General features: G+C 39.0%; 1 protein-coding gene across 1 annotated transcript in view; it reads left to right on the top strand.

Moving 5' to 3' along the window:
• BACH2 (BTB domain and CNC homolog 2) overlaps positions 1-13,659 on the top strand; it is a 355,379-nt gene that overhangs the window by 180,741 nt on the left and 160,979 nt on the right. The window contains exon 3 of the mRNA XM_063097693.1: positions 7,728-7,876. The gene's annotated coding sequence lies outside the window, so the exon portion shown is untranslated. The remainder of the gene's footprint in view (positions 1-7,727; positions 7,877-13,659) is intronic.

Genomic DNA, 13,659 nt, shown 5'->3' with positions numbered 1-13,659 from the left:
CCTGAAAAATTCTCAGTGCAGTTCGCTAGCTAGAATTATGTTTTTTCTCACCACAAATCAAAAGGCTTTATTCCTTATACAAACCAACACTTTAAAAAAATAAATAATAAATAACACGCAAACCTTCTGGACTTAGCCACGCCTACCCACCAAGGCAAGAAGGCGCGACTGCACAGGGAGCGGGAAGGAATGGACACCGCTTGACTCAAGGGCGTGGCCTGGACTGGGAATGTCGAAGGGACGGAAGAGCAAGGCAAGGTCTGGGTAGGGGCCAGAGGAGGAGGTGGGTTCCCGAGGGGTGCCCACGCTCTGGCCCGGGCGGCGGGGGTGAGGCGGGCGTTGCGGCGGGCGAAGCGGCTCTGATCCCAGGTGAGCTGCTCCCAGGGGCCCCGGCGGGCAGCCTGGTCGGCCCTGCCCAGACAGCGACAGCCAGGAAACGGACGGTGACCTTCTCAGACAAGCGCGCCTTTCTGGCCTTGGGGGGGGGGGGGGTCTCAGGGTCTGAATCCTGCGTGTGGGTTTCTGAGAACTTGAGTTGCCTTTGCAGTTGGAGGGGCAGCTTAGGAGGAGCCCAGGAGCTGCACTAAGAATGTTAGAACTAGAACTTTTCGGTAAGTGGAGATTGATGACGACCGTGATGACGATGACGATGACAATGACGCATCAGTACAGGCCAGTATTCCATTTTTGATATATGAAGTCTACAGAAACCGTAGGATTATTTCAGGTTATATATTTTCAACACTTGTTTCTTTTTATCTTTTTTTCTGAACTGTTAGTGGCAAGTAGTTCTCATTACACCATCCTTTTACAGTAGAGGTGAAAATCTGAATAACCTCTCCACCGTATTTGGGAACTTAAACACCTCGAAGATCAAAGAAGTGAATTTTCTAGCTGTTGTTCTCCAACTAGAATAACTTGGTCCCAGCATCTGAAGTGTATAAGTGGAAACTTTCAGAGTTCTTTTATCTTAATTAATTTTCTCCATCCTGTCTGAAATGGCTGCGTCTCCTCCCCGCTTTCTCTGTTTGCAATAAAAGAGATATTTTCTTACCACACCTTCCCATGCCAGTAGAACAAAACACAGAAGCCACAAGATCTATGATTCAGAGGTCTTCTGCCCTAAAGTAACTATTTAAATTCTGTTTGAAAGGTAGATTTTTGAAAAATTCATCTCTGTAGTTTCCAAAAAAATTAACATCGATTGACCCCTTTCTTTTTAAAACTCTTCTGGCCATAAAATGGTGTCTGACTACACCATTTAGTGTTTCTGAATATGAATAAGGACTCCAGGGTCACTCACAGCACGTTTGTTGCTAAAGCTGTCACCAAATTTTTAGTAATATTTTCATATGGCTTGGGACCAACAGAACATTTGAGATTTAACCTTTTTTAAGCAGGAGGTAGTCTCTAATGTTAATGCTATTAATATTTTTGTAACTAAGTTTTGAACTCTTGTTTTCTGACCACTGTAAATTGTCTTTCTACTCAATCCAGAGAGAAAAAGTGATAGAGTGTGCGTGTGTGTGTGTGTGTGTGTGTGCGTGTGTGTGTGTGTGTGTGTGTGTGTGCGTGTGTGTAGATGTGGAAGAGTCATTTATTAGCCCTACAAATTAAAAATTAGTCTGACTTTGGGCAGGGGCACTGGAAGGGCACTTTGAAGCTAGAAAGTCAGACTGGCTCACTGGTGTCACCCATTGAGATGCTGAGCAAAATCAAGATGTCTTTCTTGGTGAATCTTTCACCTCAAGTGATAATCTTAACACAGTGGAGAGAATGAGCTTAAAAACTCTGTATCCCAAAGCATTATGTCCCTGTCCTTGAAGTTTAGGCAAACCTGGATTCAGGTTCAAACAAGAGCATAAACCCAATTCTGAATATTTTCTTTTGTATTTTTTGTGTCGCTCTAAATATCCCAGTAAGGTAGGAAGAGGCAATTAGAATAGGAAAGAATTGACAACAGGAGGACATGGGAAGCAATGTTGGAAATCGGAAGAGCATTTAACCACTTTTGTGTTTCTTAGAAATTATGTTGTTGGTATTAGATTTTTGATGTAGATAAAAATACCTTCACCTGTAGTTTCCTGGGGAAAACCAAGGGCTTTGCTCATCAAATCCTTTTAAAACCACTAGAAAAGCTTAGCTAAGAGTTGAGTTGTAGGGATGAAGAATGCAATCAGCCTTATTTATACAAGAGGTACCTTCTGGAAAACCTGATCATTTCACAACTAATTGGTATAAACGTTCTCTTGCCCACTGTTTGCAGCTGAAGAACCACTTGTGCTTTTTATGATGGTTGCTATAGTTAAATGCCATTTACTTTTTCTTAGCTTAAGAATGCAAGTCCCACTGACTTTTTCTTTTAAGTTAATTTAAGATTTTGCAAGAGAGAATTACTTACAGATTATTTCCCATATCTGGAATATGCTACTTTATTTGTAAGTGTATGAATAGTAACATTCAGATATCTCAAACTTTCCCCAGCTTCTCTAACAGTAACTATGAAGAAATGAAGAAGCAGTTCTTTCATGCTTAGTGTAGCATTACCACATCTCCTCACCCACCTTTTCCTAAGAGCAGTCTGGTGAGCCACTTCAAGATTTTGTGAGGTCTTCGGAAATCAATCTAGCCGAAAAACACCCTGAGGGCAGGAAATGTTCATGGCTCTCGTATTCCCCATGGTTTTGAGACACCTAAATGTTGTCCAGCACCTAGAAGGTCAGTAAATACTTTCTGAATGAGTATATTGGGTATTGTCCTGTGGCCTTGTGGGGTCTGAAATTCATCCAAGCAAACTAGTATGTGAGGCAGCCTAGAGCTGCACTGTCCAATGAGGTAACCACTAACCGCATGTAGCTATTTAGATTTAAATTAATTTCAGTTGATTAAAATTAAAAATTCAGTTCCTCCTTTGCACCAGGCACATTTCAAGTGCTCAATAGCCACACGTGGCTGGTGGCTGCCATGTTGGACAGCACAGATATTGAACATTTCCATCACCACAGAAAGTTGTATTAGACAATGCTAATAGAATATTGTTAGTAGTAGGCCTAGGTTAGTGGCCTCAATCTTTTTAAAGTGCAATGTCCGTGTGACCATAATGTTCACTCATACATAAAACAGCCCTTTTACACATCCCGCCGCACACTGTGGGACTCAGCCAAGAAAGGTGGGTGGCCCACAGAGGTGGCTATCTCTTTGAGACTGGTAGCCAAACAACAGTGAGACTGTTAACAAGACTGCCATTCAGTTACTATATGCTTATTTTGCTATACCTGTTGTGAAGGTAGTGAAATTTCTGTACCAGTTAATGAAGGCCTGCTGTTTTAAGTTCCTCCAGTACCTCCTTCCACTGCCCCAGAGGTCCTGGTCATTCCCCTAGGACTCCCCCAGCCTCTCCTCAGTCCAGCAAAATGAATAGGTTAATATCTGTCCCATCCCTGGGGGTAAGGGACTGACTGCTCAAGGACACTCCCCAGCACTGCAGGCCTCAGAGTGGGAGGTGCTGCCCTGGGCCTCATGGTGCCTTGACCTCCAGGAGAGACTCCTTCCTAAGAGTCTTTCCTAAGTAAGGTTCCCACGTCACCACCATGATCAAGTCCCAGAACCATTGGCCTCACAAAGCCCTTAAAATCATCTCATCCAACCCCCTCATTTTACCAAGAAATCAAGTCCCAGAGAGTCACTCAGCTAGTTTGTAGCCAATTCAGAAATAAAACTCAATCTCCTAACTCAGTACTTTTTTTTGCTACTTCTTCCTGTATCAGTTTCCTTAACTATGAAATGGGGAGTAATAACTTTATGCTTTGCCAAGGTGTTAGTAAAAAGAATGATACCCAACATTTTATCTGTGTCTTATAATTTACAAAAAACACTCTTGTATACATTCTTATATAATCTTCACAAGAGCCTGTGGGAGTTGTTAAGCTCAGAGACAGTGAGTGGCCTGCCCAACATAACAAAGCTACTGTGAGTGGAAAAGTCTACATCTCTTATGGCTTGGAAAACTATAAACTCTTGTATAAATGTAAGATAATATAACCATGTGGCATCACTAGTTTTTAGCTTTTGATATTTGGCAGTTTAGGATTTAGTGACATTGAAAGTAATAACTTTGTTCAAGTGATGCCTTTTTTTTTTTACTTTGACAATGTGCCAGTTACACAGACTTTGGTTCAGCATTGAAACAGAAGTGGGCTGCTTCGAAGTATATTTTTAAAATGAGAGAATCCAAATTTGTAATTAGCTTTACAAATGCTACATGTACAGTTTGAGTATCTCAAGAGCTTCTGGTAATCGTTTGTGTTACTAGTGGTGGGCTTTTTTTGTTGTTGCTTTTGGGGTTTTTTTGGTATTCCTTTTTCTCCTGTCCACACCCCCTGAGCAATTAAGCACTTTGGAAAAAATAAAATATCCTCTTTAAGGGGTCATTTCCTCTATTACCACTTTATTTTTCGTACCTTGTAGTCCTCAGTGCTTAGAAAATTAATCATATATCTGATTGTGGTAAAGAAAAATCATTTATAAACCATTCTGCCCACTTTGACACCTAATTATTAGGAGAATGCTACTTAAATTATAGAGAAGCCACAGTGAAGGAAATGGTCCACTTCTTGATACATCATTAGTCTTTTGGTCTTTTGATCATTTTGCTAGAACAACCCTTATGTTTAGGTAAGATTTGGGGGAAAGATCAATTTAACTCATTCACAAAATAAAATTGAATTTTTTTTTTTTTTTTACAACACCCCCACCCCAAACTTTAGCCATATTATAGTATATATTGGGTGTGGAAATTGAGTTTATAGATAAGGGAAAGAGTGAGGTTATTTTATTCCATATAACAAAGAAATATCTCTTCAACTTTCTTTTTTTTTGTGCTGCTGGCCAGTACAGGGATCCTAACCCTTGACCTTGGTATTATCAGCACCATGCTCTCCCAAGTGAGCAACCAGCCAGCCCTGTTCAAGTTTTTTTTATTAGCATGTGAAAATCGCAATGTTCTCCACACCAATTATTCTGTAAGGTTAAATACATAAAAAGTGGAAATAGGAAAATTATTAGAAAAAAACTATAAATGGAAAGGAACTTGGGGATATGTGCCCTGCTTTTAGCATTCCTAATTTGTAGTCACATTTAGGAAGAATGCAATTGTATGTTTGTATTTTTAATGTATTGCATATGCGCCTTCATGTCCTCCTCCATGGATACTCTGTTTTGTGTTATATAACAGACCCTCACCTCTCTATTGTGCTCTGTAGCCTCCCTCATGTCAATATAGGACCTTCAAAGATTTTACTACTATCTAGAGTTTTCTTGGACTTTATACCATTTTCTCTGCTTGGCAAGCGAGAAGATGCTATTGATGGTGCTGACAAAAGAGTGGAAAGGTAATGTGTAACATTTGTGATTTATGGCCACACTTAGAATCATCATGGTAATAAGACCCTAGGCTTGAATAGATATTTGAAATTCCAAAGTTTGAATTCCTCCAAATTTATTAGGGTGTAAGGAGAACTGGTGAGTAGCTTGTATACCAGTGCACCCAGCATTAAATGAGATAACACACGCAAGGCACCTGGCACCGGAGTTGACACATCATAAGCACACATGCGGGTTAGCCACCATTATTTTTAGCTTGTCTGATTTGATTTTGTCTTCACATCTCTTTCTGCTTTCTGATGGCTATGCTGAGGAAGAGCAAAATGTCCAAGAAATAGGAAAACACCAAAAGGAAGGGAAACGTAAAGTCCCATGGACAAGTTGAAACTCCCCCATTGTCCGCACCTAACTCAGTCTGACCTAGTGAGGGCCATTTGATGGTAAATTTATGTTAATCCCATTTCTCTCGTTATGTAAAAACAGAAAGCTGTTTGTATTGGTCTGTTTCTATTGCTCATAACAAAATACCTGGAACTGGATACTTTGTAAGAAAATGAAATTTATTGCTTAAAGTTTCTGAGGCTGGGAAGTCCCAAGTCCAGGGAACACAGCTGGTGAAGGCCTTGGTGGTAGTGACAGTGAAAAGCAGGGTATCACATTGCGAAAATGGTGGAGTGGAGAGAGGGATAGTTTCTTATGCACTGTCCGTTTTAAAGCCCTCAGAATCACGACCCTGTCCACCATTACTAATCCATTTACTACAACATGGTCCTACAATCTAATCACTTCTTCAAGGCCCCACCTTTCAATTACCATAATAGGATTTCTCATCCTCAACAGTTACAGTGGGGATTAAGCCTCAATGAGGTGGGGGGGGGGCATCCAGTCTACAGCACTGTTCACTATCTTGTGTATAAGGAAAATAAAATCTCCTTAAATTTGGTCATCACTGATTAGAACTTTGTTAAGATGTGTGAGGTGCAAGTGCATTTTTCCGTGCCTTTGATCCAATTGGTAATTAAACAAATTAGCCAGGCACTCATACTACTGGAAAGAGTGTATATTGGCACAGGCTTTCTAAAAAATCAAGACTCTTAAAGTTCATGCCATTTGACTCAATGATTCTTTTACTAGGAACCTACCTGAGAAAATCTTCACAAATTCAGACAATCTGATATCCAGATATGTCCCTCAAAGTGTTTTTTGTAATGATAAAAAAAAATGAAAACAATCTGTAATTCCAAAAATGAGAGAAATAGTTAAATAAATAAAGTGCATTTCTATAGGGTATAATATTAGACAAATAGCATGTTTTTGAATAATTATTAATAATTTGGGAAAATACTCACATTCATATAATGTACATTTCATTTCAAATTAAATGAAAAAGTAGAAACAATGAGTATGTTTGTGTACCTGAAAGGAATACTAGTCAACAATCCTTTATACATAATTCTAAATCCCAAAGTTTTCAGAAATCAAAAGAAGGTTTTTTCGTAACAAGTTGGTGGAAAAATCTGGCCTGAACTAATGTGAGGCTCTATTTTATCTCACTGAGTAAGAATAAGCATCTATTTTTGTGCAGCAACATTCAGTGTGATTCATAAAGGGGTGCTACTCCAGACCCTAATAGGGTAATATATAATAAATGGTAGTTGCATCCATTGATATCCTAAAAATCCAGAAAAACATTGAATTCTGAAGCATGTTTGATCCCGGGAGTTTCAGTGAAGGAGTTATGGACCTACACAACACGATAGCATTAGTGATTTATCAGTGTCAAGGTTACCATTAATCTTTAGTTTTTTCTTCATGCTTTTTCATAATTTCCAAATACTCTACAATAAGCATATATTTATCATCAGAAAAAATACATATTATTAATTTAAAAACGCATATCTGAAACATCAGAGATTGTCTCATTTCAGTCACAATTCTCAAACTAACCGTTTGCTTCCTATATCTTCTCTAGTTACTACAGCCATGTGTCTTTTAAACCAAGGCGTTTCAATTTGTTGAAAGAAAACATTCATGAAATCAAATAGAGAAGGAGATAACTGATTGATATTGACCTATCTCTGAGCTGCTTAGGGCTTTAGGAGAGTACCCTGTGAGGGATGCTCACCTAAAGGCAATATCTCAAGGAATAGGGCTCCCACTTGGAGCTCAGGCATTGTCCTAGTCTGTTTATGTGGCTTGGTCAAAAGGCACACAGCTGAGGCAGAGTAAGTTAGTATAGAGATAATGAAAAGCAGAATGGGGTACGGCAAGATAACAAGAGGGAGGGGGAAACATTCATATGCAAAGTCTATTCTGCTAATGGACAACTCTTCCTCCCCAATTAGGTGGATACTCACTGACCTGTCACAAGGGTGCCCCACAAAGCTTTGGGGTCCATGTCTGAATGGATTGCTGTAGCCTTCTCATCTCTCCCTTCGCCCAGTTCCCTGCATCCTAAGACTCGAAGCCAGCACAAGACCTGGAAGAATTATATGTAAGTTTTGACTAGGGTTTCTTTTTCTTAACTAAATAATGATAAATAGTTTCTTAGGTGGTAGTAACAAATAGCCTATGTACACGAGTTACTTTCCTTTTAACAGAGTTTCTTGAAAGTTATAATTGAGGAATGGAACAAGGATTGGAATCTGCATGTTGGTGGTTCCTTAACTCAGTGGTTCTTAAACTTTAGCTTACATCAGAATGACCTGGAGGGCTTGCTTGCTAAAGTACAGATTGCTGGGCCTCATGCCCAGAATTTCTGATTCATTAGATCTGGTGCAGGCCAGGAGTTTGCTTTTCTAATACATTTCCAAGTGATGCTGATGCAGCTGGCCCAGGGACCCCACTTTGAGAATAACTGCTTTAAGTCAAATGTGATTGAAAGGATGAATTATAAAGGTAGAAAACTGTGTACTTGAGTATTAAATACCATTAAATTAAAATTTTAATGCTTTACTAATACGATGATTTATATCTTAGAAAAGAAAGTTTTGAGATCTGCTCAGCACTTTCACATTGGAAAGTCCAGCCAAGTAGATGTCATTATTCCATGTGGGCTTTACTCCACGGTTGCTGATACCAGTCATTCTTTGCCCTTGGTTTTCAACAGGTGTGCTAATAGTGCTGGAACAGGCTAAAACGATGGTCCTTTTGCAGGTGTGCTCGTCATGTTTTTAGATACACTCAAAAGGGAAAATCTTTCCCCTGGGTTGGGAAATATATTGTTTCCTTTCAAAGTGAATCATCGTGGTATTATCCCTCCCCTCATACACTTAAATGTGACTTGATTTACAGAACGTATGTGGGAAGGGAGGCACACCTCTAATAAATAACTCAAGTCAGCAAGTCCAGGTTTTTCTGGAGTTCCAAGTTCTCAAGACTGACATATTTTGAGGATCAGCATATTTTATTATGTTAGATTTAGAATGAGCCAATTGCCTATCTGCTGAGGACAAGAACAATTTATTCTGCATTAATAGAAAAAAGTAGAAGAGTTTGGCTAAACAAAGGCACATTTGGATACATATGAGCAAAGATACAAATGTACATATGTTCCTGTGAATATATATGCATTTTGGATATTTCTGAGCTTTCATTATAGGAATTTTAAACAGCATTTTTTCTTTTCTTTTATTGAGTCGACATGAGAATAAAAATAGTATGACTGATACTATCCAGGAAACATTTGAGAAATTTCTGGGCATTTTAAATCTGTGGATAAGCATTGTGATTTATAACATATTACTTAGATATGGTAAATGTTATCATTCAAAGTAGCACTTAGGATTTACAGTTCTTTTGTTATAACTCTTTGGAATTAAGAATAATCACTGTTAATAAAGCAGTTGCCAAGCAAATATGTAATGAAGGAACATATCTATTGATATGTTAACATTAGTAGAGCCAAAAATACTGGAGATAGACTTAAACACATGTGTTTAAAATAAAATTCACAAAATCAGAAAAATAAGACAAAAAGTGATAGATTATGAAAGAGTTCTATAATGGAATTAACCCAGAGCTGTCTCCTGGGGGCTGCCCAAAGGGTAACTAGGGTTGACAAAGTTGTGAGTGATGTAATGATCTATTATTACTCCACACTCATAAAGTATACATCTCTGTCAAGCACTTGTTAGTTATTCTACGCAGCATTCTTGGAAGGAAGTTTATCAGTTTAGGAAGCATCTTCACCATGAAGTGGAACAAGGGGGTTGGATCATATGCTCCTTAGGGCTCCCTCCTGATTTGCCATTCTGTGAATATTTATGTCAGGTTTTCCTGTGGGATGACCTTTGCTGTCGGTCTGCTTCATATCTACAGGTTGGGGAGGGAAGAAGGCTGCTGTGACTCCTCAGGGAAACTGGGGCTTTGGGCTCCTGCCAGACATGGCAGGGTCTACCTAGATCACTCCCTGAACCTTTGGACAGAGCACTGAGTTACCTAGAGCCTAGAGTGTCTCTGTAATTTCTGCTCACTTTTGCGGTGAACCTAAAACTGCTCTTAAAAATAAAGTTTGTTAATTTTTTTTAAAAGACCTGAGTATCACAGAGTATGGTGATTCCTTAAAAAAGTTAAACAGATTTACCACATGATCCAGCAATTCCACTCTGGGGTATATACCCAAAAGAAATGAAAGCAGGGATTTGAACAGATATTTGTACACCCATGTTCATAGCAGCATTATTCACAATAGCCAGAAAAGAAACAACCAAGTGTCTGTCAGCAGGTGAATAAACAAAATGTGGTATATACATAAAATGGAATATTATTCATCATTAAAAAGTTATGAAATTCTGATATAGGCTATCACATGGATGAACAGTAAAGATGCTAAGTGAAATAAGCCAGACACAAAAGGGCAAATATTAAATGATCCCAAATAGGAGGTGCCTAGAGTTGTCAAATTCACAGCATCAGAAAGTAGAATGGTGGTTGCATGGGGTAGGGAGACAGAGGAATGGGGACTGGTTTCTCTTTTCGTTTTCTGTTGGTTTTTTGTGGCTGGCCTATGTGGGGAATCCCAGCTCTTGACCTTGGTGTTACTGTGCTCTAACCAGCTGAGCTAAATGGCCAGCACTTGAGAGCTGTTGTTTAATGGATACAGAGCTTCAGTTTGGGAAGATGAAAAGGTTCTGGAGATGGATAGTGGTGACGGTCATACAACGATGTGCATATAACTAGTGCCACTGGAGCATACATTTATTTTAAAATGGTTATTATGTTATGTGTATTTTACCACAATTAAAAAAAAAACAAAGATGAATGCCAGGGCTCATCTTTCCAAGAATACTGGAGACACCATTTACACGTATAGGAAACCTACTTCGCTAGGATGAAGGGGAACATGTAGCCACCTGTGCTCCTGTAGTGGGGCTGTTCCTGTTGCTACAGTGACGTGTTTATAAGCAGGGCCACACACAGAGCACTGGCACGGACAGTGTGACAGAGCTGCGTGCCTGACCAGGCTCCGAACAGGTCTTGATCGGTGGAGGTGGATGTTAGGCAGGGACAAGGGAATGTAGACTTGCCACAGATTCAAGTGTAGTAGAAAGTGAAAGCTTTGAGAGGAAATTAATAGCAGATAGTTCTCCTGCTACAGGGCCTCTAATTATTATGATGCCTGTTTTACATTCTCCAAATGACAGATAATTTATCCCCCATTGCCCAATCTCTGCACTATTGGAAGGAACAGGTATTATCATACCCGTAAATCCAGAACAGCTTAGTAGTGAGTGACCGTTAGCCAGTCCTGTGAGGATCAAGCAAGATGGAACCCACTAGGTTAGTCCATTGGGGCCCACTTTTTTGTTTTTTGCTTTTTATTCTGTGTTTCTAGGAAGATGACCTTGAAGAACAATCAGATTCTTATCAGGCCTAACAGCCATGTTTTCTTTAGGTCTCCTTCACTACCTTCAGGCCCAGACACCGCTGTCCTACGTTATCCCACTTTTTCCTTAAGATATCAAGATTTTTTATAAATATGCCAAATCTTAAGCTTACGGAAAAGATACTCATATAACGAAAAAGAGGTAAAATGATGTCATTAAGTACAGTACATATAAATCAGTCCCCTCATTCTCACGTCAGATTTTCCAAACCTCTTAGAAATCAACTCTTCATGCTTTTCACTTAGGGGATGGACAGGGCAGAGCAACATGGAGGGCTGCTAAGACACCAGAAAAACTGGAATAGGAGGCTTTTGTAGAAAAGAAAATCCAGATGAGCAAGTTTAAGGGAGAGCAAAGTAAGGTCATATTGAGCCTTGACATCCACATGTTCCTCCCGGCACCCTAAACTTGAGTTGAAACCACATGGACATGGAATCTCATCAAGATAAATTCTGCCCCATGAGTTCAGAGACCACAGTTTTGGGATAGACATGCTGACACAGAACCTCCCCAGAGAAGACTAGTAAACCAATAGTCACCCAAACAAAATGACATAAAGTATGAGAACACCAACAAAGATAGACCCTTGGGGACTCTCCTTGTCAACTCTCACGATTCCCAGGAATTAGATGTGCCTGGTTCCAGGCACTGAATTCATGTTTACTGATGGCTTAGCTACCTGGAACCCAGCTAACCAGAACCTTGAATTAACTAACCTTCATACTTTCCCCACTCCCACCCTAGCCCTCCCACACACCCCACCCTACCACATACACCCCACTTCCCTTTTTCAGAGATAAAGATTCAGAAAACAAGCTAGCTTTGGTTTTTAGTAAAGGTGGAGAATATACCCTGGAGGATATTTGTAGCTCATGACACTGACCTGCTGAATCATTGACAGTAGTTAAATGTTTTATAATCAGGGAAAAACACAACTTTGGAGAGATCTTCAACAAAAAGCATTTTTTAGTTGTCAATTAACCAGAAAATTGAAACCTAAAAAAAGTCTTTTTGTCCCAAAATAGTTTAGTTAACTGAGGTTTAATCCTAACCTATCTTCATGCCTTAATAATAATGTAAAAATTATTGTTAAATTGACTGAGGATAGAAAAATATACCATTCATTTTTATTCTTCTTGAGAAAGTGTGTAAGTTTTGGCTTTTACCACCTTTCCAGTACCAGAGGTAAAGTGTTAGATATTCTGTACGCTTTGGAAGCACTCTAAAAGTTGTGATATTATTGGTTTTAAGAGTGATGTATAAAATAATTTCATGAAACTATATATTTAGTTCCTGTGGTTCTTGAGGAAGTATTGACATAGTTTTGGAGCCAATTCTGGTGGGTTTTTTTTAAAGAATGTATGATGTGATTATTTGCAATATATTCAGTTTCACAATTATGTTCTGCTCAAGGCATCATCAAAATTAATTTTCATCGTCTGCAAATGTACTGACGGTACAAAGAAGGGTGATGTCTCCAGCATGTTAATATACATTAATATAGAAATGAAACATTTCAAACGATAGTCCCTGCGAGTCTCCAAATAAACTAAGCTGTGTTGTATTATAAAGCTGCCTATGAAGTGGTATCAGTTGTAGCACAAATGGTTTATTAATTTATTCTAATAGTTTCCAGTCTGCTGATATTTTTAGAAATTATTTGTGCACTCTTTTTTGGATGCTTTTGTCATTAATGAAATGACACCTCTCTCTGAGCCCAGATTTAACACAGGGGATCTTAGCATGTTCTTCCAAAGGACTCCCCCCCACCCATTAAATTGATCATTGTGAAGGCCTGGTGTCTGCAGCTTTGTTGCAGCTGGAAAGCACACAGATGAGGAAAAGTGTGTCATGATGAGGAAAAGCGTTTCTGCTCTTCTGCCCCAGAACAGGATTTTCAAAGCTTTGCAGGATTTTTAGAGTCCTTGTAGTGCTTAACTAGAAGCTATAATCAATTGTTCTTAGCACATTTTTCCTACATACCATGCCTTGTCATACCAGGCCAGATTATTACACTGGGTCCTATGTATTGACTGTTCTTAATTTCTAGAAAGAGCCAGAATCAGAGAACAATTGTTTTCCTTTTATCGAAACAGAAATAGCTTTGTTTTCCTTATTATAAAAGTAATACCTATTTATTCTACATAATTTATAAAATAATAGAAAAGAATAAAGAAGAAAATAAGTTACCTATAATCTGGATACCCAGCTATAACCTACCTGTTAACTCATACTTTTGTGTGTTTTTCCAGACTTTTTTCAACTAACCGATTAATGCCAAATTTACAAGCAGTACTCTGGACTGATTATATCCCATAAGTTTGTGGTGCTTAAGAATGATGATTTTTTTATGTCATTTTATGGGAGAATGATACCCTCACTGCTTATT

This window comes from Cynocephalus volans, chromosome 5, assembly GCF_027409185.1.
Source record: "Cynocephalus volans isolate mCynVol1 chromosome 5, mCynVol1.pri, whole genome shotgun sequence".
Taxonomy (NCBI): Eukaryota; Metazoa; Chordata; class Mammalia; order Dermoptera; family Cynocephalidae; genus Cynocephalus; species Cynocephalus volans.
The sequence above is the reverse complement of the archived record's forward strand: the minus strand, read 5'-3'. Positions and strand labels throughout refer to the sequence as shown.